The sequence below is a fragment of the Anastrepha ludens genome, chromosome 6 (genome assembly GCF_028408465.1).
Source record: "Anastrepha ludens isolate Willacy chromosome 6, idAnaLude1.1, whole genome shotgun sequence".
Lineage (NCBI taxonomy): Eukaryota > Metazoa > Arthropoda > Insecta > Diptera > Tephritidae > Anastrepha > Anastrepha ludens.
In genome coordinates, this window is record NC_071502.1 from 30707079 (window position 1) to 30723194 (window position 16116).

Consider the following 16116-nt stretch of genomic DNA (forward strand, 5'->3'; position numbering starts at 1 on the left):
ATGTAAATATCCTTAGGGAAGGTAGGTAGGTATAGTGGTTGCCAATTGACACACCTAGGCCTGCTGTAAGCCCATTCTGCTACCACCAGGACTGTGCCCTCTCCTCATTCTATACTGCCCTCATTGAGCCAACCTGTGACTTTAATATATCTAACAATTCTTGTTAGTTTTAAATTGCCCACTTCTGCCAAGTTATTCAAAAAACTTTTTCCTAGAATATTGAACTTTCTTCCATCCAGAGCCATGCACTCGCATAGAAAGTGTTCTACAGTCTCTTCTTCTTCAATGTCGTTACAGCTTCTGCAATAGTCATTATAGGGCGCTCCCAGTATGCTGGCATGCCTGCCTATAAGACGGTCCCCTGTTAAAGTCCCAAAAAGGCTTCTCACGTCCTTCCTGTTCAGTTTCAACGGTCGGCTTGTGCAGCCCATGTTCCATTCTGGCCACGTCATCCTACTTGTTGCATTGGTCAGGGACGGAGTCCATAGCACGTTGCAAATTTGATGGTGTGTTTGTCTATTAGTAGCTTAGAAGTTGCTAGAGCTATAGGTATGTTCGCTTTATCTGGTTGGATCAGTAATGGGGTACGCAATCTCGCTAGTTCATCTGCTTTGCAGTTACCTTCTATGTCGCTGAGACCCGGCGCCCAGAGCAATTATTGTAAAGTACTTTGTTAGTTCTGTCAAAACTTCGATACATTCTTTTACTGTCTTCGAGTTAATATTAGGCGATAGTAATGATTTGCGGGGTGATTGGCTATCTGAATATATATTTACTTCTCTCAGTGATCCGGTAGCCAGAAAGAAAGGCTGGCACTCATTTCCTCAGAGTAAAATCCTCCGCCTAGGTGTTCATTGAGCTTGGAACTATCAGTACAGATACTGACTCCACATCTATTGTCCATTACTCCATTGTTCCAATCTTCTCTCGTTGGGAAAATTGTGGTAAAAGATGTATTTAAGTGCAACTTTTCTGAGTTACGAAAGTCTGTTGTTTGATGTAAGAAGTGGTATTCGTCTAGTATTCTTGCGTGACCCCTTCTGTTGGTGACTAAGTTAGAAGATTCTATTGACCTATGTGCCGATTTCGCCGCCAGCTGTTTGCTGTAGGTCTCAATCGGTAATGAGTGCAACATGACATTCATCCCTGCCGTGGGCGTAGTCTTTAGTTTAGTCCCTTTGAATACTTTCTAGGCATTTTACTGTTGTTCTTTTCTCAAGTGTTGCCCACCAAACCAAGACACCGTATGTCATAATTGGTCTTACCACTGCTGTATATAGCCAGTGTACTATTTTTGGGGTTAGGCCCCATTTTGACCCCACAATTCTTTTGCATGTATAGAGTGCTGTGGCTGCATTTTTTACTCTATCATTAATCGTCTGTTTCCACGAGAACTTTCTATCTCATACTAGTCCTAGGTAGCTTTCCTCTTCCCCAATTGACAATGAGATTCCCTCAATGGTAGAGGGGCTTAGAACAGGTATCCTGTATTTTCTGGTGAACAGAACAGGTATCCTGTATATTTCATGGTGAACTGTTTTGTTGGGATTTATCCAAGACCACTCGATACAGCCCACCGCCTTACATCATTCAAAGCGGGGTACCCATCCGGACGAATCTGCGTATCGTCGAGAGGCCCATTGTGGAAATTGCGAACCTGCCTAGTAGCAACTATTCGACATATTTCAAGAGTCCCACAGCGATACCCGAATCAGTCATCGCGTTTGTTATGGCCTCCGGTAAGATGTTGTTAAAAGCGTCCTCTATATCTATTCTCTATTGATTTTTTTTTTATCTTGGTAACTAGTGAGTTCAGCGCTTCTCTGTGGATTTACCTTTAGAGTATGCGTGTTGTGATTTCGCGTGTAGCGACTATGCCAGGCCTTCCCTTATAATGGTGTCTATTAATCGCTCGAACATCTTTAATAGAAATGAGGATTGGTTAATCGGTTTGCAGTCTTTAGGTCTCGTATGCGAGCTCTTACCGGCCTTGGGTATAAAAACGACCCTAACTTATCTCCACCTTAGGGGGACGCAATTCAATTGAATTGTTGTTCTGAAAATGGTTATTAGCGATTTCATAATATGGCTCATTGTATGTTGCAGTTGCGCAGGGATTTTCCCATCTGGTCAAGGTGTTTTCCTCAGAGAAATTATTTCTATTAATATCAGGAAAGCTCACTGCTCGCAAGATGAGAATTCTCGTTTCACGGCAATAACGGGTTTTACAGATGCGAATGTGTTAACATAAATTTTTTATACTAATTTAAGCCTATACTGTATCTCTTTATTTCTTTTTCAAGCACACTTTAATTAAATTTAAGGAGAAATTGAAAATTCCACTCACTCGAGCCAAATAAATGGTCATTGCCTTGCGTTGCGTTAAGGTGCATGCGGCAGTATATTAAATATTTAGTTTGCTTCTTCTTGTATCGTAATGGTCTGATTGAGTGCGCAGCTTGCGTTTCGTGAACGCAGAAACGTGCACAGGACAGAATTCCTAATCTACGGCAGGTAAACAAACGTGTCCTTTTGTGGCAAATATGAGTAAGCAAGAATGTGGGCTAATAAGCCTGTGATAAAAATTTAGAAAAACTGCTTGCTAACTGGGCAGCATTAGATCGATAAGAGGCGTTTCAAGTGAATACATCAAAAATCGCATCAAAAAAGCATCGGCGCCATTTGGTTCGCTTCAGCCAGCTTGGAACGCTTCACATATTTCGAAACGCACGAAATCTTCAATTCAAATGTGAAATCCTACCTACTGTATGGATGCGAAACCAGGAATGCCTCTACCGCTGACAATAATGCGCTGCAAGTCTTCATATAGCGTTGCCTGAGGAGAATCTTGAAAATATTCTGGCCGAACATTACCTCATATGCGGACTTATGGATCAAAACGCAACAAACGCCTCTGCTTCTTAAGATGCGAAAAAGAAAATGGGATTGGATTTGTCATGTCTTGCGCAGAGGAAGCAGAGACCTAACAAGCACTGCCATTGACTGGAACGCTTATGATCCCGCAAATACCTGGAAGCAACATCTAAAACTGGAAATCTGCACCCCGAGCCTGAGCTGAAGTGAGGTGAAAGCTTTGGCGTACAACCGGCCCGAATGGAGAAATCTTGTTTCGGCCTTTTGGTTCAACTTGGAGCCTTAGAACACATATTTATATATCTAATTACACTGTGCAACCTAATGAAAAACATTTATAGGTTATGGCAAATAAAACATTAAAAGCGTTTACAAAGTTCAAGGACTCCCGTCTGTTCTCATAACTGGCGCAAAATCAAGCACACTATCGGAAGCATTATATGCAACATGCGATGCTTCTGGTAGATCTGCAGGCAAGATACACTTTAAGGAAGGAACAAGCTGGCACTTCGGGACTTCGCAGACTGGTGGACTTTGCACTGCCGGCTACACTTGCCATTACAACGTTCACAACCCTCAAGGGAAGAGTGGGTATGGGATGCAAGTCCCTCCATGTATACACAGATGGCTCAAGGCTCGTAGAGTAAGGTGGGCGGAGGCATATATTCCGAACCTCTGGGGATCTACTTCAGTTCTCGGCTCCCCGACTATTGAAGTGTATTCCTGGCAGAAATATTGGTCATAATGAAAGTCGTGACCCTGGTACATTGTGTTGCGATATCTGGAGATGATATCTGCATTTTCATTGATAGTCAGCCAGCGATAAAATCTCTCTCAAAGCAGTCGACAACCTCCAAGGTACTTAGTCATGAAATGCCGCACCTCTCTTAAGTAAGATGGGTGAGTCATTTCAACTGCAGTTAACATCGGCCAGCTAATTGTAACATTGCGGGTAACTGCAGGGGCGATGAAAGAGCGACACTCGGCACCAAGTTGACTGATGAGTACACAGACTGTGGCAAAGGCATATCCTTAAAGACATGTTAGATACTTACCTTGGACCAAATGTTGAGAGCAGCGAGTGAAAGATGGGAACAATTGTGGCCGACTCTCAATGCTAAATGCACAGAATCTCTGCTAAACCAAACTAAGCACAGTCTTAGCACACTGATTTCCGTTATAAAAGGTAAGACACTCCCCGAGAGTAGATGCACAGGCACACGTCTTTTGCAGAAGCTGTCTAAATGAGAAAGACGAAGAAACGATCTCGCGCTGTTTTGCGTCATTGCCCTGCTCTATCCAGACGTATATTCACCATTCAGGAAGAAAATAAAAAAAAAATATTTTTTAATTAAAAAAAAATTTTAATTAAATTAAATTAAATTTCTTTGATTAAAAAAATACAATTAAAAAAAAATTATTAAAAAAACTTGAAAATAAAAAAAAACAAATTTTTTGAATAGAAAAAAAAAAATTTAATAAAAAAAATTTTAAGTAAAAAAAAATTTATTAAATTTTTTAAATTAAAAAATAATTTTTATTTTCTTTTCTTCCTGAATGGTGAACATACATCTACTTTAAAAACAAATTTAAAATAAATAAAGAAATTTTTTGAATTGAAATCAAAAAAAAAGTGAATAAAAAAAATTTTAAATAAAAAAAAATGTATGAAGTTTTTTAAATTAAAAAATTATGGTTAATTTATTTTCTTCCTGAATGGTGAATATACATCAAAATTAAAAACAAAAATTTTAAAGAAAAAAACATTTTTTTGAATAAAATTAAAAAAAAAAGAAATGAATAAAAAAAATTTTAAATAAAAAAAAATGTATAAAGTTTTTTAAATTAAAAAATTATTTTTATTTTATTTTCTGCCTGAATGAGGAACATACATCTACATTGAAAAAAAAAATTTTAATTATATGAAAAAAAAAATTAAATTAAATTTTAAAACTTTAGTTAAGTTAAAAATTTTTTTTAGTTCATTATAAATGAAAAAAATGTATTTAAAATCAAAAAACAAATTTTAATTCAATTAAAAAAATTTAAAAAAATTTTTATTTTTTATTTCATATTTTTAAATTAAATTTTAAAATATTTTAATTCAATTAAAAAAATTTAAGATAATTTTTATTTTTTTTTTATTTAAAAAAATTTTTATTCTATTAATATAAATTTCTTTTTTATTTCATTTTAAAAAAAATTTTTCATTTATAATGAACTGGAAGATCCCAGCACTGTGAACATCAGCGATCTTCTAAAATTTTTGAAAAGTACTGGTTTTAGGAGAGATAAGGACAAGTTCCCCACGCGGCTCCTCAATGAGCTACGAGCCTGAGTGTGTCCCACAGTGTACAACCGGTTCAAACTAACCTAACCTAATGTATGGCAAAGAAATCTAATTTTGTATCACAAGTTTTTTATTATTTTGTGACACCCCAAAGTTTACAGTTCTTTATTTTCAGCTTAAGGGAGGAGCCTGCTTTAGAGGCTTCAAAAAATCGATTTTTTTGTAGATTTTTTTGGGAAGGAAATAAATATTCGATTGAAACGAAACTTTTACGTTTTATTGCTATATATTTCAGCAGTCTGCTCAAATTTTGTCATTAAATTATATGTAATATTATGCCTGGTACAATCATTTTGCCGAGGCGCCTCGAGTGTGCATGTGTCGTGCGGTGGGAAAGGTGCAGGTCGCAATTTTCATCTGCAACCAAAAACCTAAAAACATATTTATTTTACATTTTAGTATAGTATAGCTTCTAGTTTTAAAAAGTAGGCTAATCATAACTTTCTTAAGGTTTTTTAGGTTCAACTAGAAGAGAATTTAATTCCGAATACAATCAATGTTATCTCGTTTCGATAGGACCTTTATCTTTTTCCCTATCTTTCCCGCCAATTAGGAAAAATCGTAAAACTAAAAAAACCGAGAAATCGGCTAGTATTAGCTTCTCCATCGTCCGATGACGAAACATTATGAAACTGATTGCCGTGGAATCTGCGCTTCCGTGGTTTTCCAGTCCGTTCAATTCAAGATTTGTTCCATTTTGGATAGCTCTGCATGATTTCAAGATGTGCACGTGTCAAAAAACAAATTAAAACTGAACTTAAATGCTAAATATGGCTTTGCTCAAGCCGACGCAGCCAGGTATATATACGCTCGTATACCTGCTCGACGCTTGCTCACAACTTCTTCTGTAACTCCGAAAATATTTTGAATTTGCTCCTGAAATTTTGAGGATACATTCGTGGATAATTTGGGAAGGCATTTTGCAAAAACAAAAAAATCGATTTTTTGAAGACTCTAAAGCAGGCTCCCCCCTTAACCTCACCGTAACCAATTTTTTTTTTGTCTAATGAGCCGCCGTAGCCGAATGGGTTGGTGCGTGATTACCATTCAGAATTCACAAACCGCTTCGGCCGCAAGGCAATGCTGTGTGTTTTCTGGGATCAGCGTGGTATGATTTGGTACGAGCTATGATATTAAAACCAGGTGAAACAGTTGGCGGTGCACGCTACCAACGAAAATTGGCCGATTTGAACAGCCCCATACACCGAAAACGCCCAGAATATACCGATCGGCGTCACAAAGTAATTTTTCTTGATGACAATGCAGCGCCACATCGAACAAGAGCGACCCGGGAATTGGTGGAGACGTACGAATGGGAACCGCTGGTGCATGCGGCTTACTCACCAGACTTGGCGCCTTCCGATTATCATTTGCTTGCATAGATGGGACACGCACTTTCCGAGCAGCGCTTAAATTCTCACGAAGAAGCCAAAAAATGGCTCCATGATTGGTTTGCGGCCAAAGACGGCCAATTTTTTTGGCGCGGCATCCACAAATTGCCTGAGAGATGGGAAAAATATGTCGCTAGCGATGGCTATTATTTTGCTGAATAAATTTGTAACCATTTTTTGTTAATAAACGTTTGAGAATGAAAAAAAAGTTTCATTTCATAGGTATACATTAAAATAATAATAAAAAAAATTGTTTCTTTATTTTAATAATTTAAAATGAAGGATGTACATTCAATTGTAGCATCGGCACCGATGACCTGAATACAAAATACCCAAAATTTTGTTTGTTTGTTAATGGCATAATTTTTATATAAACTAACAATAATTTTTTTTCTTTTTGTTTTTTTTAATGGAAATACTTTATTTGCAATCTATCTTAGAATACAGATATTCAGCAAAAGAAATCTTATTACCTAATGACAGCATAGTATTTACACTGGTGCAAAACTACATAGGAAACTATAGAATTTTTTCTTTTTACAATTCTTATGCATATTTTATGTTATTAGATTTAATTTTTACTCGAAAACTGTATAACTTACTTCATGTATAACTTACAATATATTAGAATTTTAAAATTTATTGGAGAATTTTAACAATTTCATATTTAGCTCCTTGCTTTTGTTTTTTTTTTTTGTTTTTTGTTTTTGTTTTTATTATTATTATTAAATTGACAAATTTAAAGGAATGGCAAGTCTAAGACATCATTGCGCTTTAATCGTCTAATTTCATTGGTTGTGTCCAACAAGCAAATAGCATTTGTGTTTACATGATTTGACAATCGTTCAATGTATCTCTTAGAATATACTGAGATTTCTCTCTTAACAAATGGAATACCTAGATCCATGTGTATGGCTTCGTTTGTGATAAACCAAGGTGCATTAACAAGTGTTCGCAAGGTCTTTGTCTGGTAGCGTTGCAAAATCTCCACATTGGACTTACTAACAGTTCCCCAAAGCTGTATACCGTAGGTCCATATAGGCTTCAATATAGCTTTATACAATCTAACCTTGTTTTCTAGACTAAGTTGAGATTTGCCACCAAGTAGCCAGTACATTATTTTGGTTTTATTTTTAAGCTGTTGATGCTTAGCTTTAATATGATTTTTCCATGTGAGGCATCGATCAAGATGCATTCCCAAGTACTTGACTGTGTCGCTAGTAGGAATTTGATGACCATTTAAATACACTGAAGGACATTGTTCTCTTCTTAGTGTAAATGTAACATGAATAGACTTTTCATGATTAATATTCATTTTCCATTTATTGAGCCAAGTTTCCAAAGTGTGTAAGTGATTTTGTAGCAGGGAGGACGCCTCTGCAGAGGACTCACTAGATGCGATGAAGGCTGTATCATCAGCAAAAGTCGCCACTTCTACCTTTTCTGTTTTCGGCATGCCGTAAGTAAATATCGTATACAAGACTGGGCCTAAAACGCTACCCTGAGGCGCACCTGCGTTGATACTATATATTTCAGATGACGCATCTTGGTGCTTTACATAAAAGTGCCTGTCGCTTAGATAAGATTTAAGCACTAAGTAAAATTGTGCTGGTAAAAGTTCTTTAATTTTAAAGAGTAGTCCCATATGCCAAACTCTGTTGAATGCTTGTTGTACGTCAAGAAAGGTTGCAGAACAGTATTGCTTCCTTTCTAGCGCATCCCTAATTACATTTACAAAATTTTCGAAAACTTGAAAAATATAGAAAGTAATATCATAAAAACGATTTGTGCAAAATTTCAGGGAGATCGGTGAATAACTTTTTGAGTTATCGTGTTCGCCAATTCGAAAAATATATTGTAGTTTTGAGAAAAACGCGTCTAAAGTCGGCAACGTAACTATATCTCTCCCAGCGCTCGAACGCAAAGAATAGAGTCTCACGGTTGTTGATCTATAATATAGGAAATACTTAAATTTACGTTCTAATTTTTTGACATCATCATCATCTTCTGGCTCTACAGCTCTTTGTGAGCCTCCTTACGTCTCGAACGCTTGCGACTTTTTTCCAGTTCGTAATCCTAATTTTCTTGACGTCGTCCTCTAGTTCGTCGGTCCGTCTTGTTCTCGGCCTTCCTCTTGCTCTAGTGTTGAACGCTCTGGCTTCTACGATTTTCTTCTGCGCCCTCGTACCGTCCATTCTTGTGATGTGACCCAGCCATCTTAACCGCTGCGCTTTGATGAAACGTATATTATTTTCGCCCTTTATATCAGTTGATCTAGCTCGTCGTTCTATCTTATCCGCCACTCGCCGTGATCTTTGATTGCTCCGAAAATTCTTCTGCGTACTTTTCGTTCGAAGGCTTGCAGTTTTGTTTTATCTGTTTCAATGAGCGTCCACGATTCAGCTGCATAGTATAATACTGGTCTAATGATGGTTTTATACAGAGTCAATTGAGAAGAGTCTGTTTAGAAGTTTTTTTGACATATTCTTAACATTACATGAAAAAATTTTTTTTCGAAATTTTACAGGTTTTTGCCCCCTTAACCGATCCACCCTAATGTAGATATTGCACACGTACCAGCCAGTTTTGTACACTTTCAACATTGCGGTCACTGCACGCGTTCTTTCCCATTTTCTCATTGCGCCCACGACCCGACCCACCTTGTCTAACCGCTGTGGTACTTTTCCACATTTACAATCGAAAATTATTTTAGGTATTTTATTTGAAGCGTTCCTGTCGCTGTTTCTGCCACCACTAATACAAACTAAATAAAATGGCCAACTTGCAATTCTCATTTTATTGCACTCAACCCAACAAATATCGGCCACTTGTGGTGCTCATCAGCAACGAAGCTGCTGCGAATGCAGCTAATGAACTCAGATCGAAATTCGTATCAGTTACAACAATCGAAGTGAACAACCAAATACTTTGCCACATCTCAAATAACGAGTACTCAGCATCAACAATTTCGCCACGGACATTAAAGCCCACAAAACAAGCAACAACAAGTAGCTGAAACCAGCAACGCAGCAAAAATGGCCGTGTCAATGCTCGTTTTATATAATACAAAAGTAATACTTAGGTATAACGGAATCCTCTGCGAACGATAAATGGAAAAAGCACCAACCAGAGAACGTCGAAATCAATAAATAATATTTTATTGCAAAGCAATTTTGTATTCGACTCAACGAATCCTTATGCTTGGCAAGAAGGTAAGTGTTTTCTCATTTGTGTCGGATTATTTACAAACATCTGCCATGCATTTTGGCGAGTGGAAATTAAAGCTGAAGGAAAGTTATTTTTACGACCAGTTTGATTATAACTAAACTTTAATAAAATACAAAAATAAAGTTGTGAATTTAAAACCAAATGGTTTCTCACACTTGCCAACAAATGTTGCTTGCGCGAAGGAGGCAATTGAGCAGTCGGTGAACTTTTTATTACTCGTACCAGCACCTAAAAGCTTATCATAATTTCCGTCTTATTTTATGGCGCAAAAGTATGGGCATTAGTAATATTTGATAAAGCGACTCTTGAATTCTTCGAGAAAAGATTGCGAAGCGGATTGACGCGTTGACGACGGCAAATGTCGCAGACGATTAAGCTATTCACAAAATGAACTGTAGAGGGTCAAAAATGCAGAGTAACGTCTAAATGTTCAGCGGCTCTGCAACTAAGCCATGTCATATGAAGGAATAAAAAACGCGCAGGTATGAAAGTCTTCATTGTGCCACCTGCTGATGGTGGCAGAGGGAGAGAAAAGGCTTCGTGGAGTAGGGCTTGAATACACTTGAAAATAATTCTTCAACCAGATAACGCGGGGGAGGCAATTGAGCAGTCGGGCTTTTTGTTGCACAATCGAAAAGTTACGCCTTTGCCTGTAGAGGTTTGTTATAACGACTGTCGAGGTATGAATCTGCTGTAGTAGGAGTGAATCTGCTACATGCGATTGTAGCTTGTGTTTCGATGTTCTTCTTCTTCTTGATTGGCGCGATAACCGCTTAAGCGATTTGGCTAAGTGATAGCCGAGTTTAACAAAGCACACCAGTCGTTTTTTTCATCGGCGCTTGTTGGACACACGAAGTGAGGCATCAAGGTCCTCTTCCACTTGATCTTTCCAACGCATAGAAGGATCTTGAGCTTTTCTCTTCCTCTGCTACCAACAGTTGGTACTGCATCGAATACTTTCAGAGCCTTGCGATGTTGGGCGAGTATTTTTATCAGCACAGTTGCATATGCGGATCTTGAATAGTGATCCGAGCCGAGGTTAAGTCCCATGATCGTACATAATTCTTAATCTCTGAAGTGTGTCCTCCATTTATCCCGAATTGATCTAGTTTGTTTTAGCTTCTCCGCTCAAGAGGGTGACTGAGGAAACTTGGTGGATAGTTTTGGATCTGCAGGCTGTCAACTTCAGTTCATGGAAAATAAAAGATGCATTCATTGCCCACCTCGGCCCTGTTAACGCCAAGCTCGAAACTCTCTTTTCGAAAGCAGCGCTCATAAATGGATTGCGGACCAAAGAGAGCCAAATATTGAAGGCTTTTCTTTTATTGAGGTTTATGGCAAGACGCTCGTCCAGCAGTATGAACGAAGGTAAGTACCAGCGCAGCCTTTTTAAAACCCTAAGTCCAACAATAAATTTGCTAACCATCAAAATGTAGCCGAAGTCGAAGTCGCTTTGCGGAATTAGTCTTTTTATTGGCTGGTGAAGATGTCAACCTTGGCACTCACGAGAACATCTGCTAGCCGGGTAGTTTGTACATTCCCTAGTAAGAATTATGTAATCCAGGTGGATGCTTTAGTATCATAGTTCTCTTAATCTTAGTAGTGATGAAATTCCCCCACAATGGCGTTGGATTCATTAGCAGGGCAACCGAACGATGACTAAATTACGGCTGTGTTAATCGCTTCCTGTTCCTGATGGAATTTGTCAGGTAATCAACAGCTTCGTCTGCCATGTCAACAGACTTAGAAAAGAAGCGGAAATCATGTACCTCACGAGAGCAAAACAGCTAAGGAGAAGGAGCTGAGATGCTTCCAACTCATTCTCCCGACATCTTTCGACTTACCTAGTAGAAAATGTCGTACAAGGGCACCCAAAAAAGCCGAGGTAGTACTTATTAGCACACGGAGAAAAAAAGAGGAAATAAAACTACCTTTCGGCACGGATGAAATACTCTCTAAGGAGTATATTAAGAGTCTTGGCGTGATATTTGACAGGCGATTCGAGCTGATGCCAGCAATGGAGCGCTAACACGAACGGTGCCTCGTATTGACGGACCGCAAGGTAGCAAAAGGCGTCTCTTATCGACGGTTGTAGACTTCGTAGCCTTTTATGCTGGCACGGTATGGGAGGGAGCCAAATGGAGCCAAAACGTCCAGCGTACAAAAAGCATCACAGGTAATATGGATAATAAGGTGACTTGTGGATACAGAACGGTCTCAAGAGATGCAATAGGCGATATCCCAGGCAAACTACCACCAGACTAAGGAATTTAGCCACCTCTAAGGCAAGTGAGAAGCTAGGCCTTCATACACGGTTTGATTAAAAAGTAATGAGCCTTCCCGCGCGGAGCATCTGCCAAGCGATCAACCGAATCGGCTGGTGGTGAAAAATGATCGTTGGACCTTCCCCTTTCACAAGAAACCGGTCCCAGTTCGCTGGCAACAGCGGTGCAGTCAACGTCGCTCCGCGCGTGAAAGCTGTTTTAAAAGTGTGTTAGGATTTTGCAGTGGCGAAAATGCAGCGATCGTTGGAGCAACATTACTCGATCAAATTTTGCGTAAAGCTAAACAAAACGAGTATCGAAACCATTGGGCTACTCAAGGAGGCTTACGGGGACCAATGTCTGTCCAGTGCCCAGGTAAAACGGTGGCACAAGTCGATCTGGAAGGCCTTCGACGACGCAAACAGACGAAGATTTGAACACAAGGAGTTTGTACCTCCAGGAAGCACTGTAAACGCGGCATTTTACAAAGAAGTGCTCCTTCTGCTGAAAAACCGCGTCGCTCGGGTTCGGCCCGACCTCGTCAACAATTGGACCCTTCATCACCACAATGCGCCGGCGCACACCGCCTTCCTCTGCACCTCTGCATTGGCCAAGATGGGGGTTCCGGTACTTCCGCACCCTCCCTACAGCCCAGGCCTGTCCCCTCCGGACTTCTTCTTGTGCCCGCGCCTGAAAAGAAAGCTAAAGGGGAGGCGTTTCGACTCCATCGAGGCGATCCAAAAAACTGTGGCAGCCGAATTGAACGCGATTCCGGCGGATGAGTTTAAAAAATGTTTCCTGCAGTAGAAGGACTGCTACCAGCAGTGTATTGACGCTCAAGGGTCCTATTTTGAAGAGAACTAGTTGTATAAGCCAAAAGGTTTAATAAAACTGCTTAAAAAAAAATAAGGCTCATTACTTTTCAATCAAATCCTGTAGAAGAAAAAGCTGCAGAGCGATTACATTCGAGAGAAGAATGGCAAAGCAGATGAGATTCTTGAACTAACGTACACTGGACTCATTGGCTTAACTCAATTATTAGCCAATGTGGAACAGGAAATACGGGACGTTGGCTACTATCTCACTCCACGGTTGTTGTTCTTATTTTTGAGTATCTCCACCGGTTCAATCTGAAGGACACCTCGTTCTTCCCAAACTGCAACAGCGTGACTGAAAGTGCGTTCCGTATTATTCTACTGCGATCGTCTCAGAGAGAAACATTTAACGCTTGTAGCACTTCTGGGTGAACAGCTGTGCCCGGAAAATCTAATCAGCAAGACAAAGATGATCGCATCGATTACTTGCTGGAATAAAGTTAGAAATTTTAGAAGAAATCAATAGCAGTTTTCGCTTAGAGGTGGACTGCCTACGAAGTGACAACAAATCACAGATGCCCGAGCCAAATGCTCACGAAGGTATCAGACCACGACATGTTGGTAATACTTATGAAATTTTTTCCGATGTTCCATTTGCTGCAGAACCACTTATGGAGTAGAAGCAATGGATACTATCGACGGCGATTAATCTCCATACGCCCACGTGAGAGAAACCGGGACGCAAGTACTTATTGTGTCAATAGACATAAACGCGGCAAATGTTACCACGGTTCCAGTGTGGCATTCAGCCGAGAAGGAGGATTGTTATAGTGCTATTGGGAGCATGTCTCACATACTACTGGTGCACGGCGCCTGTGAAGATGTTTCTGGCATTTTGACTTTAAAATCCTTAAACAAAAAAGGGCACATAAAAGGGCATAAAATTCAAAATCAGAGGCTTTGTTTATCTTAGAAGCACTCTTGAACACCTACGGTATTTCCGTAGCAAGAAGGATCTCGTGACTTTGCATATTGCGCTGGCTGAGTTGACGCAAGCCGCATCTTTCCAGTAGCACAACTCCAGAGTCTAGTTGGCTCATCCACCAAGCAGTTTTCCACAATGTTCTTGTCACCAGGAATCCAGATAAGCCAAATATCTAAGAAGTCGAATACAATCGAAAGAGAAGTCAAGCTTTCCGACCAGTTTCGAGCGCACTTCCATAGAGTCCAAGGCCCTAATTGCGATTTGGCTCTGGGAGTAGATGTTCACTTATCTAATAGTAGTTACACGATAAGCAATCAATCAACTGTTTCTTTGATTGCCGTTACCTCCGCTGGGAACACTACAGTGGCCCGGTAGCCTGAATTTGAGTTTGATGGGCAGCTCCTCGCAGAATGCTGTTCCACCAACGCCTCCATTCAACTGCCAGGCAACTGGATTGCAATGTTTCCTCTCATCATTTTTATTATAAAAAAGTTCAATAATATTTATTCCGAGAAAGTCCTGGGAAGTCCAAACCATTCAATTTCCAAACTCGTAGCTGTGTTTACCGGTCATTGGATGATCGGCACACACGCAGAAAAGCTGGGCTTATCATTTAACTCCCATTGTTGGAGCATTGGGGGCCTTTCAGAGGAAGAGACTGTTAAGCATTTTTTCTATAATCGTCCTCGTTTGGCAGCTTGACGATTATGGACACTGGGTGCTCCTTTCTTCGACAGCCTGGGGCGGCGCGCCAACCTAAAACCCATCAACCTTCTCCGTTTACATCATCTGCTCTGGCTGTCTGTAGATATCTGCCTGTTGGAGGTCTCTCAAAATGGCATCAAAACGACGCTGTGTGCTGCTTGGGGGTGCCAGAGTGGTATTTCAACCATTTCACCTACTGATCTACTCTGAGATCTTTCATTTTATTGAATATAAAACCAAAAAAAAAAAACATCATCCTCAGTGTTTTTCAAAGTTTTGGTTTTTTATCTTTAAATACAGCTAAAACAAATATTCTTGCGGTGCTCATGTAAACTAATGATAGAGGGGTGAGCGAGCACCGCTGTTGGGATACGGTACACTAGTCAGGGCAAGTTTACTAGGGCGGCAGCCCTTGGTCGGGGAAAACCCGAGTCATTCCGGTAACGTATAACCGGGTGCCATGGGAATGTAGGAAAGATGTACCGCAGGGTGGTGTCCTTTCACCCTTGCTTTTCAACTTCTATAACTCGAAACTCCCCCAGCCACCAGAGGGAGTCTCCCTGGTCTCATACGCCGACGACTACACGATAATGGCGTCGGGCAATGACATTGTTGGCCTGTGCGCTAAGGTAAACGACTACCTCGCCAGCCTTTCTCGCGTCTTCACTGCGAGGAATTCACAACTCTCGCTCACTAAATCCACGGCGACCCTTTTCACCACCTGGACAAAGGAGGTCAAGCTACAACTCAAGGTGAAAGTCGATGATATACAAATTCCGACGGTTAACAACCCCAAAATTTTGGGAGTTATATTGGACAGCTTGCTCTCCTTCTCAGCGCATACAACCGCTCTTCCAACTAAAGTACGGAATCGCAACAAGGTTCTCAAGTCGCTCGCCGGCAGCACTTTGGGCAAAGACAAAGAAATGTTGCTGTCGATTTTTAAAGCAATAGGCCAACCGGTTCTAAGCTATGCTGCGCCTGTCTGGTCGCGTGGAACCAGTGATTCGCAGTGGACGAAGCTCCAGACCTGCCAAAACACTGCTTTAAGGACCGGGACAGGATGACTTCTGATGTCAGCTGTACAACATCTACATAATGAGGTCCAAATGCTGCCTATTAAGGAGCATAACAAACAGCTCAGTAAGCAGTTTATGCTAGACACCTGCTTGAGCCTGAGCCACCTCCCAGGCACATCAGGAGGCATTTCCTCAACTACGCGAACGAGATCTCAGACAAAACAAACAGACAGTTACTGGTTCGGACAGTATACAGACAGGCCATAAACGACATTCATCGGGATACTCTCACCACCTTCTTAACCTCCCGACCCCCGAATGCCGTTATCGGAGTCCAACCACCACCAATCGCAGACGAAGAGCTCCGACTTCCCCGAGAGTCCCGCGTAACCTTGCCAAAATTACGTTCTGGATATTGTAGCAGATTAAACTCCTACCTATCCAGAATCGACCCCGAAATACTAAACATATGTCCGGCATGTTAA